We start from the raw sequence: 18,661 nt of genomic DNA on the forward strand, positions 1-18,661 counted from the left end.
CCACTGTGTTTTGAAGGATAGAGAGACGTTTATCAGGATGTGTAAGGGCGAAGGGGCTACTCTGATAGCTCAGTTGGTAAAGAATCTGCCTGTAATGCAGGAGACCTGGATTCAATCCCTGGGTCAGGAAGACCCTCTAGAGAAGGGAATGGCAACCCACTTCAGTATTCTTGCCTGGAGAATTCCATGGACAGAGGAGTCTGGTGGGCTACAGTCCATGGGGTTGCAAGAGTTGGTCATGGCTGAGTGACTAACAACACAACAACACAAAGCTGATAAATCAAGTAGTAGAAGTATATTTAAAAATATAAGAATCAACTAGAGCAACCTAAATGTCCATCAACAGATTAATGGATAAAGAAAATGTAGTACATGTATACAATGGAGTATTATTCAGCCATAAAAAAGAAGTAAATAATGCCATTTGTAGCAACATGGATGGACCTAGAGATTATCACACTAAGTGAAGTAAGACAGAGAAAGACAAACACCATATGATATCATTTATATGTGAGTTCAAAAAAATGATACAAATAAACTTGTTTATGAAATAGAAACAGACTCACAGACATAGAAAACAAATTTACAGTGACTAAAGGGTAAGCAGGGTGAGGGATAAATTGGGAGTTTGGGATTAGTAGATACCAGATACATACAAATATAGGAGAAGGAAGTGGTAACCCACTCCAGTACTCTTGCCTGGAAAATCCCATGGATGGAGGAGCCTGGTAGGCTACCGTCCATGGGGTTGCAAGGAGTCAGACACAACTGAGCGACTTGACTTCACTCACTTCACTCATTTCATACTTTATCACTGGAGAAGGAAATGGCAACCCACTTCGGTGTTCTGGCCTAGAGAATCCCATGGACAGAGGAGCCTGGTGGGACACGGCTGAAGTGACTGAGACGCACATACAAATATATATAAAATAGATAAAAGACCCTACTGTATAGCACAGGGAACTATAGTCAATACTGTGTTGTTGTTGTGCAGTTGCTAAATCGTGTCTGACTCTTTGCAGACCTACAGACTGCAGTGTGCCAGGCTTCCCTGTCCTTAACTATCTCCCAGAGTTTGCTCAAACTCATGTCCATTGAGTCAGTAATACCATCCAAGTATCTCATCCTCTGGTGCCCCCTTCTCCTCCTGCCCTCAACCTTTCCCAGTCTTTTCCAGTGAGTCAGCTCTTCGCATTAGGTGGCCAAAATGTTGAAACTTCAGTTTCAGCATCAGTCCTTCCAAAGAATATTCAGGGTTGATTTCCTTCAGGATTGACTGATTTGAGCTCCAAGCTACTCTCAAGAGTCTTCTCTACCACCATAGTTTGAAAGCATCTGTTCTTCACCACTTAGCCTTCTTTATGGTCCAGCTCTCACATCTGTAAATGACTGCTGGAAAAACCATAGCTTTGACTATACAGATCTTTGTCAGTAAAGTGATGTCTCTGCTTTTTAACATGCTGTCTAGGTTTATCATAGCTTTTAACCTATAATGAAAAATAATCAAAAAAAATCTAAAAATGTGTATAACTAAATCACTTTGCTATGTACCTGAAGCTAACAAAACATTGTTAAGTCAACATACTTCAATGAAAATTGAGTACTAACAAAAAGAAAGAAGATATGTGAGGAAGAGAAAATATATTGTTGTCATAGTTCATATTAGAGAGTTGACAGACATCAGCTGAAGAATAGAGAATTAAGTATCACACATAGTTATAAAGACAGCCACTTGGAACAAACCAAGCCCCCAAATTTCCAAAATAGCAGCAGCAAAACATGCCCACACAGTTTAAAAATAAAGAAAATCAGGCTTTTTAATGAAAGATTTAAAAAAATGATAATGACAAAGAATAGTAGTATACATGATTATTTCAGGATGAACGGTGCTTTTTCTATTCTTATTGTTTTTTTCCCATGTAGCAAGATAGTTCTGCTACTACTGAGCTCTCTCTGCCTCTTCAGATGCTCTGCCGGAGGGGAGGAAAAATGATTTATCTATTTGGTATATTTAGAAAAAGTAAACGGGTCACATTCATCTAAACTCTTCCTGGTTCTTCTGTGGGATAAGCTGCCCTTAGGGTATATGAGTTCTAAGCTGTTCCTGCAGGCAGTGGCTCTCATCTCTGCTTAGGGCTTTAGGCTTAGCCTGGCAGGTTCGCCTATGTCTGAGAGTGTTAGTCACTCAGTCATGTCCAACTCCTTGCTACCCCATGAACTGTAGCCCACTAGCCTTCTCTGTCCATAGGATTCTCTAGGCAAGAGTACTGGAGTGGGTTGCCATTGAGGGTATGTCTTAAACTCTGGGGTTCAGTTTTTGAAAATGTACAAATAGAACTCACGTAATCCAACCTAGTCTTAATAATAAAAACAATACTACTTGGTTTGAAAATAATAAAAACATACTACTGCTATGGGGCTTCTGTCATAGCTCAGTTGGTAAAGAATCCGCCTGCAATGCAGGAGACCCTAGTTTGATTCCTGGGTCAGAAAGATCTGCTGAAGAAGGGATAGGCTACCCACTCCAGTATTCTTGGGCTTCCCTCCTACGTGAGCTGGTAAAGAATCCACTTGTAATGTGGGACACCTGGGTTTGATCCTTAGGTTGGGAAGATAGCCTGGAGAAGGGAAAGGCTACCCACTCCAGTATTCTGGCCTGGGGAATTCCATGGACTGTATAGTCCATGGGGTTGCGAAGAGTCGGACCCAACTGAGTGACTTTCAGTTGCACTTGGCTTGATATTCTTGTCTCTCAAATTATTCCATACACCATATGGGAGGGGATGGCATTTATCAGACCCTCACAAAAAACCCTCACAATAATAACTCTGAAGGGCTCACCTCAACCTGTGAATATTTGTAGAGTGCTTAGAACAGGGTTCTGGCAGGTGCTTCATAATACGTGCATGCTTGCTAGTTGTGTCTGACTCTTTGCGACTCCATGGACCGTAGCCCACTAGGCTCCTCTGCCAATAGGCTTTTCCAAGCAAGGATACTGGAGTGAGTTGCCAGTTCTTCCTCCAGGGGATCTTCCCAACCCAGGAATTGAACCTGCATCTCCTGCCTCTCCTGCATTAGCAGGTGGACTCTTTACCACTGAGTCACCTGTCATAGGTGCAGTTAAGTGAGTATGTGGCTGAATTTTACAACTTCAGAGGAAAACAACAGCTAGTTAACCTCTGGTGTGGCAGAAAGTAAGGACGTAGAAATGCCGAAACTGTAGTCATCCTTCCATCTGGGTACAGAGTGAAGAGACAGCTATTCTGCACAAGATGAATGACTCTGGTAACATAGAGGCCAGTGAAGAGGAGAGACCTTGGGGACACTGAGGAAATTAACTTGTGATTGTCTTGTTCCCTGTGGGCTTCCCAATTCCTGGTTCCAGACCCTTGTAGGGGCCGGTGACATTCTGCTCCCTTGGGTTCTGTAAGTCACATGTGTGTCCTCCAAATACATCCTCCTACCTCTCCCCCTTTTCTTTTTTTTTTAATATTTATTTTTATTTATTTATTAGCTGTCCCAGATCTTAGCTGTGGCCTGTTGAATCTGGTTCCCCAGCCAGGGATCGAACCTGAGCCAGCTGCATTGGGAGCAGAGTCTTCACCCCTGGACCACCAGGCATGTCCCTCTCCACTTTTTGTTTTTGCTGCTTAAGTTCATTTGGAGTGGATTGCTTTTACCCTCAAAAGACTTGATGAACACATGAACTGCTGTGATCCAGAACTGCTGGAAGATGCTTTCTAAGTTTGCAAAATTTTTGAGAATTTTGAATCTGGGCAAATAGCCAAACTATAGGAAGAGCAAGGGCAATTTCATGGCAAGGAAACCACCACTGGATTTTCCTCAGCTGGCTGTGGTGGGTGGGTCTGAAGTCAGGCTATCACAGGGCCCATCACTTGGAGAGAGGCCATGGGCAGTCAGGAATATTAAACAAAAAAAAACACTGCAAAGGTCCATATGTAACAGTTAAAATTCCAGACTTCCCACCTCATGAGTCATCAACAAAGTGTAGCGCTCTGAATGCTAACCAGTTGGGTACTGCATTAACACCACTCTGTAATTCTCTCAATTCTACTCCTTCTCAGGTGGAGGCCAAAAACAAAATAACAGCCTGCTCTGTTCAGATTCAGGACCTCATTTGCCTGTGCCCTGCTTCCCTGAGAGCCCAGAGTCTGACTGATTGCAGACCCTGGACTTCTGCAGGTTTAAACTAACAGGTATGACAAGTGTCTATTCTGGGCTAAAGATAACCAGGAAATGGGCAACAGGATGGAAGGAATATTCATTATATAAGTTGGGACCAAGAGGAGATTCTACACTGGGTGTTTGGTGGTGGGGTGGGGTGGTAAATAACTCCAGTTAATAAACACATCCAGTCCCTGGATGAATAGAGTGTGGTTGTCACTTACCCACAAGTGCCTGGCACACAGCAGGGGTTCAACAAATATTTGTTGAATATTGAATAAAGTCTGTTGAATCTCTCTTATTTGTTCTCATATTACATATTTCTCTTTTTGGAAGCATTTAGCACAATAATGTTTTCATTTACTTGAGTGTTCATTCGATCAATGTTCATCTTCCCAACTAGAGAAGCCAGGGTGAAGAGATCACATTCACATTTGCTCACTATTGTTTCCCAAATGCAGAGCACAATATCTGTATGTTCTTTATGCTTAATAAATATTTGGTGGATAAATAAGCAGTGTCTTTATGAAGTATATGCTTGGCAAATACGGGACTCAGAAGCCTGACTGTTTCATTTGAATGGAGGTCAATGACCTTGCCTATGGCCATTTGAATGATCTCTTGATAAGGCCATGAGTTTTCTTTCTTCTCTCCTGCTCAGATGGTCAGAGACTGGCACATTGGTATTTGGCCTCTTTTTTCTCTTCTCCTGAAATGAAAGAGTCAAGCTTTATTAAATCAAGATCTGTCAACACTAAATGTAGCAATCCCAGCTATCTGCCACTTCAACAAGAGAAGATCTATTATGCAGAAGCAAAGGAGAACATTTTACAGTGAAAATAATGCACAAATCTTCTCCAGGTAATGCCTTCTGGGGTGTTCTCTTCCCTCTGGGGGCCTTTCCCTTTGCTGTCTCTCTTGTATGGTCAACTAGGTCTTCTCTAGGGCTTCTGCTGTGAAGCTGGAGAAGGGAATGAAAGGCTGGGGTCCTGTTGCTCAGGAAATCTACAGCATCCAGCTCAAGCACTAGGGCCTGTCTCTCCTGAGGTTCTGTTGACGTTTTTGCTGCAACAGGATGGGGTTTTCTGTCTTCTTCACCTTTTTTGTCCCTCTCATTCATCACTACTAAATTGCATCAAATGACACATTGAATTTATGCTCTGAAAGGTGATCAACATCAACATGCAAGGCTTTGTATCTTGTTGATTCTTGCTCTGCATCTTGGTGGGACTTGATAATACAGATCCAGGGTGTGCAGATGAGATGTCTGGCCTGAATACAAAGGACCACATCAGAATGAAATAGGGATACATGAAGAAAGTGGTAGAAAAGCAAGGAGGGAAATGGAGAGATCATGGACTTTCTGCTGTTCATGGAGCTATGAATTGGTGCTGATTGGAAGACAGCTTGTATTCACCAGAATGCCTTCATTGGCAGGTGGCAAAACCTAATTCAAAAAAATTAAGGAAAGAAAAAAAGATGATTTTATTGAGCCAGATTACCAGAAAGTCCCTGTGGCAAAGAAAGAATTTAGACATGACAGGATGCAGACATTTGGAAAATATCACCAGGAATCAGTCATTTTATCTTGGCTCTGTCTTCTTTTCGAAAGTTTCATTCTGAGGCATGCTTTCTCCATGGGGTGGACAACCTGGCTGCTGGTGGTTTGAGGCTGACATCATAGAATTGCCAGATTTACCAATAAAAATATAGAAGGCTCAGTTAGACTTGAATCTCAGACAGCTAGTACATATTTTAGTATAAGTATTTCCCATGCAATATTTGAGATATGCTTCCATGCATACTCAGTCACTTCAGTGGTATCTAACTCTTTGTGACTCTGTGGACTGTAGCCCACCAGGCTCCTCTGTCCATGGGACTCTCCAAAGAAGAATATTGGACTGGGTTGCCATACCCTTCTCCAGGGGATCTTCCCAACCCAGGGACTGAACCTGCATCTCTTATGTCTTCTGCATTGGCAGGCAGGTACTTACCACTAGTGCCACCTGGGAAGCCCAGTTGGTTGACACTTATACTAAAACATGTATTAGTTATTCTGATCTTTATCTGGCAACCCCACAGTATCATTCATCATCTGCACAGCCAGTAACTTCAAAGAAAGATCATGGTTTCCCCCTTTTACACAATCTTATCTCCTTAAAATGGTTCTGATTGGCCAGCCCAGGTCATACACTCATCCCTGTGGTTGCAGAGGTGGGTCCAGGTGATTAAAGATCCCAGTGGAGAGAGGGATTTCAGTCATCAATATGTGATAAACATCACTTTGTGCCAGGCCCCATTCTAGGTGCTGGAGATTTAGCTGTGAAGAAGATAGAGAGACACCTTGGCTGGAAGGATTCTCAATTTTCTAGTTGACTGTAGGAGTAGGCAACAATGAATATGCTTATCAGTCAATAGGATAGTACCATGTACTGATAAGTGCTATGAAGGTAATAAAACAAGATACTGTGGTGGAAGTGTCTGGGGCTGTTGTGGGTTGATATGTGTCTCCCACAAACAGATATATTGAAGTCCTAATCCCCAGTACTTATGAATGTGACGTTATTTGGAAATAGGATATTTGTAGATGTACTCAAATTGAGGTGAGCTCATGTGTGTCAAGGTGGTCCCTAATCCAGTGAGTGGTGTCCTTCTGAAAACATGGACGCAGACACAGAGAGGACAATGCCATGGGATGATGGAGGCAGAGCCTGGAGTGAAGCATTGACAAGCCAAGGAATGCCAACGGTTGCTGGTAACCACCAGAAACCAAGAGAGAGGTATGGAGCAGGTTCTCCCCTAGAGAGACAGGGTCCTGCTGACACTTTGATTTCAGACCTTTGGCCTCCAGAGCCATGAGAGAATAGATTCCTGTTGTGTTCAGCTATCCAGTTGTGGCCATTGATTTTGGCAGCCTCAGGAAACAAATTCAGGGATATAGGGTAGGCTGAGTGGTCAGAGAAGACCTTTATGAGGAAGCAGCATTTGAGACTGAGAGGATGAGGAGGAGGCAGCTGTGGGAACCTCTGGGGCAGAATACTTAAAGGAGAACAAACAGAAGGGGAAGAGCCCTGGGATCAGACATGGTGGCATTTGGGGTTGTGTGCTTCCCTGGTGACTCAGTGATAAAGAATATGCCTGCCAATTCAGGAAACTCAGGTTTGATCCCTGGGTCAGGAAGATCCCCTGGAGAAGAAATGGCAAGCCATTCCAGTATTCTTGCCTGGAGAATCCCATGGACAAAGGAGCCTGGTGGGCTAGTGGCTAGAGTTGGACAAGACTTAACAATTAAACAACAACAATGGCTGGAGCACAGAGGAAAAGGAATTGAGAATTGGAGGGGTGCACTCAGAAGACCAGACAGCTCCCTGAGGGCAGGGAGGCTGGAGGCAGCAAAAGCTGGTTTTGCATTCTAGCTCTACCACTTCCTCATTGTGTGATCTTGTTTCTTTACTTCTTAGAATATGCATTTGAGTTTCCAAATATAAAATGTCCACAGAAATGCTTTGGTATCCAAGAGCTAGTTCCCAAGCCTTCTTTGTTATTCTTATGACCTTGGATGTTCTGAGAAGGGCATGGCAATCCACACCAGTATTCTTGACTGGAGAATCCCATGGACAGAGGAGCCTGGCGGGCTACAGTCCATGGGGTCACAAAGAATCGGACATGACTGAGTGACTTTCACTGGATGTCCTGTGAAATTTTATTCCCATTCTAAACCCACATGGACTTGTGTTGTCTTTTGGAATCATTTTCAATCTGTCTTGGCTATACTTCTGGAAATGCTTTTGCCTTATAGACTGCTATTCTGCCCAGGTTCTCTTGGCCTCTGACCATATCCTTGTCCATTCCTAGATTTGCTTTTACTGCCTGCTTCTGAGTGCTGATAGCACATGGCCCAGGCCTGGCTCCTCAAATGAGCCAGGGCTATGCAGTAATCATTTAGAGCTGCAAGTTAGCCTTGAATAGGGGACAGATGAGCACTGAAGCATCCATTGTTTGTCTTAGGACTAAATAGCCTACAATTGCACAAAGGCTAAAACTAGAGATAAGCATATAAGTGAGAAATATCTCCGACCTGCATCCATGAGGTTGATCCCGTGACCTTGTCCTTATCAACATCACATTGCATCAACTGGCCCAGATTCATGGAGGAAACTCTTCTCTGATATTGAATAAGAATGGTCTTTTCTTAAGCCAATGATTCTCACATTTGAGCAAAGAGCAGAGTTGTCTGGAGGGCTTGTTGTAGCACACATTCCTGTTGTTCACCCTCAGAATCTGTGATTCAGTAGGTGATGGTCGGTACCTGAGAATGTGCATCTCTAACAAGTTCCCAGGTGGTGCTGAAGCTGTAGGTCTGGGGACCACACTTCCCACTGCCCTGAACTGACACAGAAAGAAGTTGAAGACCAAGAAAACTATCAAATTGATGGGTAAGAGTAAAAGTGTAAGTAAAAGAGTAAGTGTGAAAACTTCTGGGAGGATGAGGCTCAATCAGAAAGCATGAAATTAATATACACAAGTCCTTGAGAATGTTCTACTTTAGAAGACAGAATGGAGAGAAGAACTAAGAAGGGCTTTGTGGAGGAGATAGTATTTGGATTGAAGATGCATAGGTAGAAGAAGATAAGGAAAGACATTTCAAGTGCTGGGCTCAGAGTGTGTAAAGGCATGGAGGCAGAGAAGTGTGAGGGAACCACTGGAGGGTCCTTCAGTTTGGCTGGAAGAGAGGGTTTCACACATTTTGACCTCAAGTGCCAATAAGACATTCTTACACTGTGCACTGAAGGTGACACACATTTTCTGTCATTCTTGTGTATATATATTTACATTCATCTGCAACACACCTTCATAAAACGGTTACCCTTATGGAAGCAGTGCACCTGGATTTTCTCTTCTATTCCATATAGTTCTATAGCATAGGAGGCCATACTGCATGGTGGTTAGGGATATGGCCTCTGCCCTCAGGCGGCTGGCTTAACCACCTTAGGCAACTTATTTAAACGCATGGGGTCCTAGTGTCCTCATCTGTGAGTCTAATGTAAAGGATTTAGCACAGAGCCTGCTTTAAGGAAAAAGTGAAAGTGTTAGTCGCTCTGTTGTGTCTGACTCTATGACCCCATGGACTGTAGCCTGCCAGGTTGCTCTGTCCGTGGGATGTCTCAGGCAAGAATACTGGAGTGGGTAGCCATTCCCTTTTCCAGGGGATGAAGCCAAATATTAATGCATATTTGCCATTTTGCTGTACACCTCATTAAAAATACTGATCACAATACACTTAATTGATTTTCAGGACCTCCTTTTTTTAAATGTTGATACCCCCCCTTCTTAAAATATTTATTTTCTTGGCTATGCTGAGCCTTAATTGTGACATGTGGGATCTAGTTCCCTGACCAAGGATTGAACCCAGGCCCCCTGCATTGGGAGTTCAAAGGGTTAGCCACTGGACCACCAGGGACATCCTGTAGAGCCTTCTTAATAAGCCATTGCCAGCAGCTTGAAGAACCTGGTATAAAAGTGTGTCAGTGAGGGTAAGGCAGAAGGGTAGACATGGTGGTTTGGATCCATAGCAGGGACTCTGGATTTTGGTCACTGAACAACCAGGAGCCACTAAAGGTTTGTTTGAACGCAGTAATATGATGAAAGCTGTTTCGAAGACCATGAAGCTGGCTGTAGCAGAAAAGTTATGTAGGAGTGAAGACAGATGGGAGTGGAATGAAGATAGATGTGGTCCAGGCATGAGGCATATGGAACCTGTTGATTAAAAAAAATACACACAACCTACAAGTTGAGAGTTAGGTTTTATTCAGTGTGAATATTAGGACTCAAGCCTGGGATATACCATCTCAGGTGACCCTGAGAAAGCAGACTCTGAGAAGGTGGAGAAGGAGCCAGTGAAAGAACCAGGCTATATAGAAGTTTGCAACAAGGGGCAGGTAATCCGAATACTAAAAGATTACTGTTCGTTAAGAGAAAACTAAATCTCTCACATGAAGAGATTTAGTGATCTTCTATGTGTAGGAAGATGCAAGTGTCTGGGCTTGCTGAAATAATTTCTTTCATATGCATCTAGCTATCTGGGGCCAATCTTGCTTTCTTTATTTTTTCACATACTAATTCCTTGTTTACTGTAAGAGATGGTGAATGTGGCAGGTCACCACCTATCACATTCGCCCAGCTCCTCAGCCCTTACTGGGGAGGAAGTTCAGTACAGTTCAGTCACTCAGTCGTGTCCAACTCTTTGTGGCTCCATGGATTGCAGCACGCCAGGCTTCCCTGTCCATCACCAACTCCAGACCTTGCTCAAACTCATGTCCATTGAGTCAGTGATGCCATCCAACCATCTTATCTTCTATCGTCCCCTTTTCCTCCTGCCTTCAATCTTTCCCAGCATCAGGGTCTTTTAGGTCTTTTCCAACGAGTCCATTCTTCGCCTCAGGTAGCCAAAGTCTTGGAGTTTCAGCTTTGGCATCAGTCCTTCTAATGAATATTCAGGACTGATTTCCTTTAGAATGGACTGGTTGGATCTCCTTGCAGTCAAAGGGACTCTCAAGAATCTTCTCCAACACCACAGTTCAAAAGCATCAGTTCTTCTGCACTCAGCTTTCTATAGTCCAACTCTCACATCCATACATGACAACTGGAAAACCATAGCTTTGACTAGACAGACCTTTGTTAGGAAAGTAATGTCTTTGCTTTATAATATGCTTTGTAAGTTGGTCATAACTTTTCTTCCAAGGAGCAATCATCTTTTAATTTCATTGCTGCAGTCACCATCTGCAGTGATTTTGGAGCCCCTGAAAATAAAGTTTGTCACTGTTTCTATTGTTTCCTCATCTATTTGCCATGAAGTGAGAGGACCAGATGCCATGACCTTAGTTTTCTGAATGTTGAGTTTTAAGCCAACTTTTTCACTCTCCTTTTTCACTTTCATCAAGAGGCTCTTTAGTTCTTCTTTGCCTTCTGCCATACATGTGATGTCATCTGCATATCTGAGGTCATTGATATTTCACTGCAAAATCTTGATTCCAGCTTGTGCTTCATCCAGTCTGGCATTTCTCATGATACACTCTGCATATAAGTTAAATAAGCAGCCTCGACATACTCCTTTCCCAATTTGGAACCAGTCTGTTGTTCTATGTCCAGTTGTAACTGCTGCTTAATGACCTGTATACAGATTTCTCTGTATGGAGAAGCAGGAAGCAGGTCAGGTGGTCTGGTAGTCCCATCTCTTGAAGAATTTTCCACAGTTTATTGTGATCCACACAGTCAAAGGCTCTGACATAGTCAATAAAATAGAAATAGATGTTTATCTGGAACTCTCTCATTTTTTCGATGATCCAACATGTTGGCAAATTGATCTCTGGTTCCTCTGCCTTTTCTAAATCCACCTTGAACATCTGGAGGTTCATGGTTCACATACTGTTGAAGCCTGGCTTGAAGAATTTTGAGCATTACTTTGCTAGCATGTAAGATGAGTGCAATTGTGTGGTAGTTTGAGCATTCTTTGGCATTGCCTTTCTTTGGGATTGGAATGAAAACTGACCTTTTCCAGTCCTGTGGCCACTGCTGAGTTTTCCAAATTTGCTGGTATATTGAGCACAGCACTTTCAAGGCATCATCTTTTAGGATCCAAAATAGCTCAAGCGTAATTGCATCACCTCCACTAGCTTTGTTCATAGCGATGCTTCCTAAGGCCCACTTGACTTCACATTCCAGGATGTTGATGTCTGGCTCTAGGTGAGTAATCGTGACACCATTGTGATTATCTGGGTCATGAAGATCTTTTTTGTATAGTGCTTCTGTGTATTCTTGCCACCTCTTCTTGATATCTTCTGCTTCTGTTATGTCCATACCATTTCTCTCCTTTATTGACCCCATCTTTGCATGAAATGTTCCCTTGGTATCTCTAGTTTTCTTGAAGAAATCTCTAGTCTTTCCCATTCTATTGTTTTCCTCTGTTTCTTTGAACTGATCACTGAGGAAGACTTTCTTATCTCTCCTTGCTATTCTTTGGAACTCTGCATTCAAATGGGCATATCCTTCCTTTTCTCCTTTGCCTTTCACTTCTCTACTTTTCACAGCTGTTTGTAAGGCCTCCTCAGACAACCATTTTGCATTTCTTTTTCTTGGGGATAGTCTTGATCCCTGCCTCCTGTACAATGTCATGAACCTCTGTCCATAGTTCTTCAGACAGTCTATCAGATCTAATCCCTTGAATCTATTTGTCACTTCCACTGTATAATCATAAGGGATTTGACTTAGTTCATACCTGAATGGTCTAGTGGTTTTCCCTACTTTCTTTGATTTAAGTCTGAATCTGGCAATGAGGAGTTCATGATCTGAGCCACAGTCAGCTCCTGGTCTTGTTTTTGCTGACTGTATGGAGCTTCTCCACCTTTGGCTGCAAAGAATATAATCAGTCTGATTTCGGTGTTGACCATCTGGTGATGTCTGCGTGTAGAGTCTTCTCTTGTGTTGTTGGAAGAGGGTGTTTGCTATGACCAGTGCCTTCTCTTGGCAAAACTATATTAGCCTTTGCCCTGCTTCATTCTTTTATCCAAGGCCAAATTTGCCTGTTACTCCAGGTATTTCTTGACTTCCTACTTTTGCATTCTAGCCCCCTATAATGAAAATGACATCTTTTTTGTGTGTTAGTTCTAGAAAGTCTTGTAGGTCTTCATAGAAGTGTTCAACTTCAACTTCTTCAGAATTACTGGTCGGGGCATAGACTTGGATTATTGTGATATTGAATGGTTTGCCCTGGAAACGAACAGAGATCATTCTGTCATTTTTGAGATTGTATCCGAGTACTGCATTTTGGACTCTTTTGTTGACTTTGATGGTTACTCCATTTCTTCTAAGGGATTCTTGCCCACAGTAGTAGATATAATGGTCATCTGAGTTAAATTCACTGATTCCAGTCCATTTTAGTTTGCTGATTCCTAAAGTGTTGATGTTCAGTCTTGTCATCTCCTGTTTGACCACTCCCAATTTGCCTTGATTCATGGACCTGACATTCCAGGTTCCTATAAATTATTGCTCTTTACAGCATCGGGCTTTACTTCCATCACCAGTCACATCCACAACTGGGTGTTGTTCTTGCTTTGGCTCCGTCTCTTCATTCTTTCTGGAGTTATTTCTCCAGTGATCTCCAGTAGTATATTGGGTACCTACCGACCTGAGGAATTTGCCTTTTCATACTGTTCTTGGGGTTCTCAAGGCAAGAATACTGAAGTGGTTGCCATTCTCTTCTCCAGTGGAGAGTGTGTAGCTGGGAAGAAAGTAGCCGGGGAAGAAATAGCTGATGGCTTCCAAATAGCTGACTTTGTTTCACCTGGGACTGGAAGCCTGCATTTGGAAAAGGCTTGTTTACTTGTAAACATAGAGCAGAAAACATTTCATTTCATAACTCCTGTGAGGATGGAACAGTGGGAATGAGGGGAGGGAAGGAATGTCAGCTCCAGAGACCACACTGGGGGTCTTGACCATCAAAGCTCTTTAGAGTTGGCAAGCAAACCAGTGCTCTCTTGTATCTTCCCCAACATGAAGCCAGCGTTTGAAGACTTACATTCTCCTTGTCATCCCAACCAATAACTTGAGTTAGGGGAGTTAGCTTCCTCTGAAGATGAAAACAGAATGGGAAGGAAGTCTAATGCTAGAGAGAGAGCTCTTTTAAGCACTCTCAGGGCTAATCTTGGGTCCACTTCTCAGCAGGTCTTCAGAAGCTGGCAGCAGTATTCAAATGGGATAAAATTCCTCAAAGGCCCTGGAAAATAACTGATGTATCTCTGGATGCTGAGGAATAATCCTCAGAGATTAAAGCAGCACCTGTGACCAAACCTTCACAAAAGATCTTAAGTCTGAATTCAAGTTGCTAATTAGATCCTTGTTTATAATGTTAGATTCTTTCAGAGGCTTAGTCGGGGGTAGGGAATGTGAGCAGAGGAGGAGGGTTAATACATAAGTCAGTAATTAATCTTCTCTAAGGCTTAATCACACCCTGACAATTTATATGTTGATATGAGTTTCAAGTTGGTCTTTTCAGGAGCCTGTAATGGGGTGAATGGAGTCAACCCTGAATTTAGGCAGTGGAACATAATGCATTTATTCCAGGGAGCTGTTCTGTGCTCTGTGCATTTGGCAGTGGATTGTATCAGATGTTTCTGGAAACTTTACAGAGGTAAGGCTTGGGGGATTTAGAGATTAAGGACTTTTCCAAAGTTGCCTGGCTGGCCAGTGGATACAAATATCTTGATCTTCCTGGTTGGCAAGTCAGATGCTCATATTACGAACTTCTGTCTGAGAGGAACATGGATCTAAATATATAAGAACATGGAACTAAATCATGCAGAATTTTGAGTATGGAGTGTGTTATCCAGGTGCAATGTTGTTTCCTGCCATGAATGTTAGGATCTGTCATCCACATTCTGTTTTCTGCCTGATGGTGTCTTTCCCATTTTATAATCCTATCGCACACATTGCAGGGTACCACACTGCATCACAGCTCTTTCTATTTCATTCCTTTCTATAACATATCATCTCTGCCCATCCCATTGCATTCAGTTTCGTTCCATTCCAGACCATTATAACCCATCTCATCCTATCCTCTCATCCAATCCCATTCCTTCCCATCCCATCTTATTCCTCTTTCTTGCATCCATTTCCACCCTGTACCTCCCCATTTATTCTCACCTCATTCCATTCCAGACAATGCGACTGAATTAGGAAGCATCATGATGAATGGAAAGATTATAGGGCTGATAGCCAGGAAAGAGCCTTCCAGTCTCTGTCATCCCATTTAATTATGTAAGACCTTAACAAGTTCACTTCTCTTCTCCACATTTCTCAATTCTGCCTCTGAAATGTGAGAGATTTTGGTTTAATCTGTGGTTTCAATCCTGGCAGCATTTTAGAATCACTTGAAGAACTTTAAAGAACTATAGAACCTCTGCCTTCCTCAACTTTCCCCCTAATCCCATGTATTTGAATTTAGTCAGTCCCTTGAACTGCAAGGAGATCAAACCAGTCTATCCTAAAGGAAATCAACCCTGATATTCATTGGAAGGACTGATGCTGAAGCTGAAGCTCCAATACTTTGGCCACCTGATGCGAAGAGCCGACTCATTGGAAAAAACCCCAACACTGGGAAAGACTGAAGGCAGGAGGAAAATGGATGACAAAGGATGAGATGGTTGGATGGCATCACTGACTCGATGAATATGAGTTTGAGCAAGCTCCAGGAATTGGTGGAGGACAGCGGAGCCTGGTGTGCTGCAGTCCCTTGGGTCACAAAGAGTCAGACATGACTAAATAAAAACAATAAATAAAACAAATAAACAAATAAATCAAAGACAGACTGAATAAAAACAATAATCCAAGGTAGGTCAGTGATTGTTTTCAGTTTTTAATTTTTAACTTAAATTTTTTTTCTTATTAATTCAAGTCTTTTTTTTTTTTTTTTTTTTTAATCCAGACATCCTTGGTTTTTCCCTAATGTCCTTTTTCTATTCCAAGATCCCAGCCAGGATTCCGTGTGACATTTAGTTGTCATGTCCCCTCAGATTCCTCTTGGTTGTGACAGTTGCTCACATTTTATGACCTTAACACTCTGGGGGAGAAGGCAATGGCAACCCACTCCAGTACTCTTGCCTGGAGAATCCCATGGGCGGAGGAGCCTGGTAGGGTGCAGTCCGTGGGGTCGCTAAGAGTCAGCACGACTGAGCGATTTCACTTTCACTTTTCACTTTAATGCGTTGGAGAAGGCAATGGCAACCCACTCCAGTACTCTTGCCTGGAGAATCCCATGGACGCAGGAGCCTGGTGGGCTGCTGTCTACGGGGTCGCACAGAGTCAGACACGACTGAAGCGACTTAGCAGCAGCAGCAGCAACACTCTGGGGAGTACTTGTCAGGTAGTCTGTAGAGTGTCCTTCATTTCGTGTATGACTGAGGATTTTTCATGATTAGCGTGAAGTTGCAAGTTTTCTTTTTCTTTTTAAAATTTTATTGGAGTACAATTGATTTACAATGTTGTATTGGTTTCGGCTATATAGCAAAATGAATCAGTTATACATATAACACGTGTATCCACATTTTTGGGGGGACTGAGATTTTTAAATAAGCCTTCCAAGATAAATCTAATCTATAGCCATGATTGAGAACCACTGGTTGAGATGACCACTAAGGTTTCATTACTATCTACTCAACAAACACTTTTTATACACTAACCTCATAACTGGTATTATCCTAGAATTGGGGTAAATTCAAAACGAAATCTACAAAGATCTTGTTCACAAATTTTTTTTGTCTAGTGGACAAAGATGGAAATACTGTGTGGAAAATCACAAGTTCTAAAAGTGATTCTTCTAAGATGTGCAATTAAGAGGATGTAAGATGTGCAATTTTCGGGTCTATAGTCTTGTTCTGTGTGTCTTTGAGCCAGTCATTTAATCTCTGGGCTTTTCTCACCTTCAAAATGGAAAAGGGACTTGTCTTTCCCAGGAGACGTTGGGTTAGCTAGGATGATAAGCAGAGGGCCCCCAGACCGATGTGGAGGATTTGAAATTTAATCCATGACTGAGTGATATTGACAGTCTTTAGTCACACAGGTTATTTAAGACATCTCTCTGCTGTTTCCTCAGATGCTGTCCTAGTCTGGGCACTTAATCTCATGTACGTCACTGGCATCTTGCTGTGGGCAGGGTTTCTGTGGTCGATCCATTTCATTTGCGCTGAAGATAGATGCTTTTGGCTCTGCTGGACCATCTTATTATAGCTAACATGAGAGAGTTGTCCAGCTCATGGATAAGCTCCATTATTTCAGCGTAATAAGAACAACTTATTACGCTCCTCAACTTCTTGTCCAAATGGACCAGTTGAAATAAATGCTTTTAACACTCATACTCAAGACTGAAGTGTATTTATTAGAGGAGTCACAAATAGCTAATTTCCCCTCATCTCCAATTCTTGGATCCAAGGCATGATATTCACATGCATTAGGATGTCTGTCCAGGTATGATTGCAGCTCTCATGTGACTGTAGTGAGTTTTCTCCAGACAGTGACTTGTGTAGAAAAAATAAGAGTCAAGCCAGGTACACCTCATTTTGGAAACAAGTAATGTATACCTCATGAGTCCCATCCGTGACCATATTCAACCACCTGTCCTCTTCCTGCCTCTGTTGAATGCAGTGGGAACTTGCTTCTCAGGTGCCCATCTACCCCAAATCTATACACTCAGAGGTACTTCATTTATTTATTTTCTTTATTTTAAACTTCTTATTTTGAAAGAGTTTCACACTGACATAAAAGCTGCAGGAAGAGTAAAAAAAAATGTTTTATAACCTCTACTCAGATTGCCCAACTGTCAGCAGGCTTTATTATTTTATACCTATGCCTATATCTCTATGTCTACTTTTATATACCATTGGTTTTATCTTTCTGTATGTGCATATGTGTGTGTGTGTGTGTGTGTGTGTATGTGTAGACCTCTCTCTTTCCCTCTCCATTGCTTCTTTGCTCTCTCGCTCTCTCTGAATAATTTCATTTGAGAGCTTGATGCCTTTTTACCCCCAAATACTTCAGTGTGTGTTTCGTTAAAAACAAAATCATTCTTTGATACAACCAGAATACAATGAGGTTGTAAATGAGAAAGTGGTTTGTAAACTGTAATGAATAGAAAGATCTGAGAGGCATTTTAGGGGGTGACCAGGAGGGAGCCACCACCAAGTATTGCCTGGAGCTTTGCATCCCAGGGGAAAATTCCATTTCATTTTCCTTTTCCAGGTTCATCGCTCACCTTTCCCTTGTCTGTGATCCTGGAAGCTCTAGTTCTTCCAGGAAGAGTTCTCAGAATTTTGCCTTTGCTTCATCTCCTCCAACCCTGGGAGCTTGGCTGAATCAGCAAAATTTTCAACCTTGCTACTTGCACTCATGTCTGGGTTGTTAATATATATACCTGCCCTCTGTGCTTCTGGCCTCCGAGAGCCGGAGGGCATGAAAATATCAGCTTCTGTTCATGCAGAGAATTTCCTATTAACTCCAATGGTTCATTTTTTAAAAAATTCATTCACAGAAACCTGATGAGATTTTTAGCTTTTCCAGCTTATCAACCTGATTCAAATATTTTAGTGGTTATTTTAGCTTTTCTCATCCTGTATTTCCAGGATTGTTAAAAAAAAGAAAATTTCCCTTGATTAAGAAGAAATCATTCTCATGGCAGAAAATTTGGAAAGATCAGAAAAATATAAAGAGGAAAAAAGAATTCCTTACATTTTAATTCCCTGAAGCATTTATTCTCAACCTTTGGGTTATATGATTCCAGTTTGTGTGTTTTTCTTTTTTTCTTTTTCTACATTTCTAATAAACTATTCAGTATTTATAATTTTGAATGTTTTTTCCCCCCCACAATTAGCTAATTATGCCTCGCCTTCAAAATCCCGTTCAGTTCTCTGCCCACCATTGAAATTACCTG

The sequence above is a fragment of the Bos javanicus genome, chromosome 5, assembly GCF_032452875.1.
Source record: "Bos javanicus breed banteng chromosome 5, ARS-OSU_banteng_1.0, whole genome shotgun sequence".
NCBI lineage: Eukaryota > Metazoa > Chordata > Mammalia > Artiodactyla > Bovidae > Bos > Bos javanicus.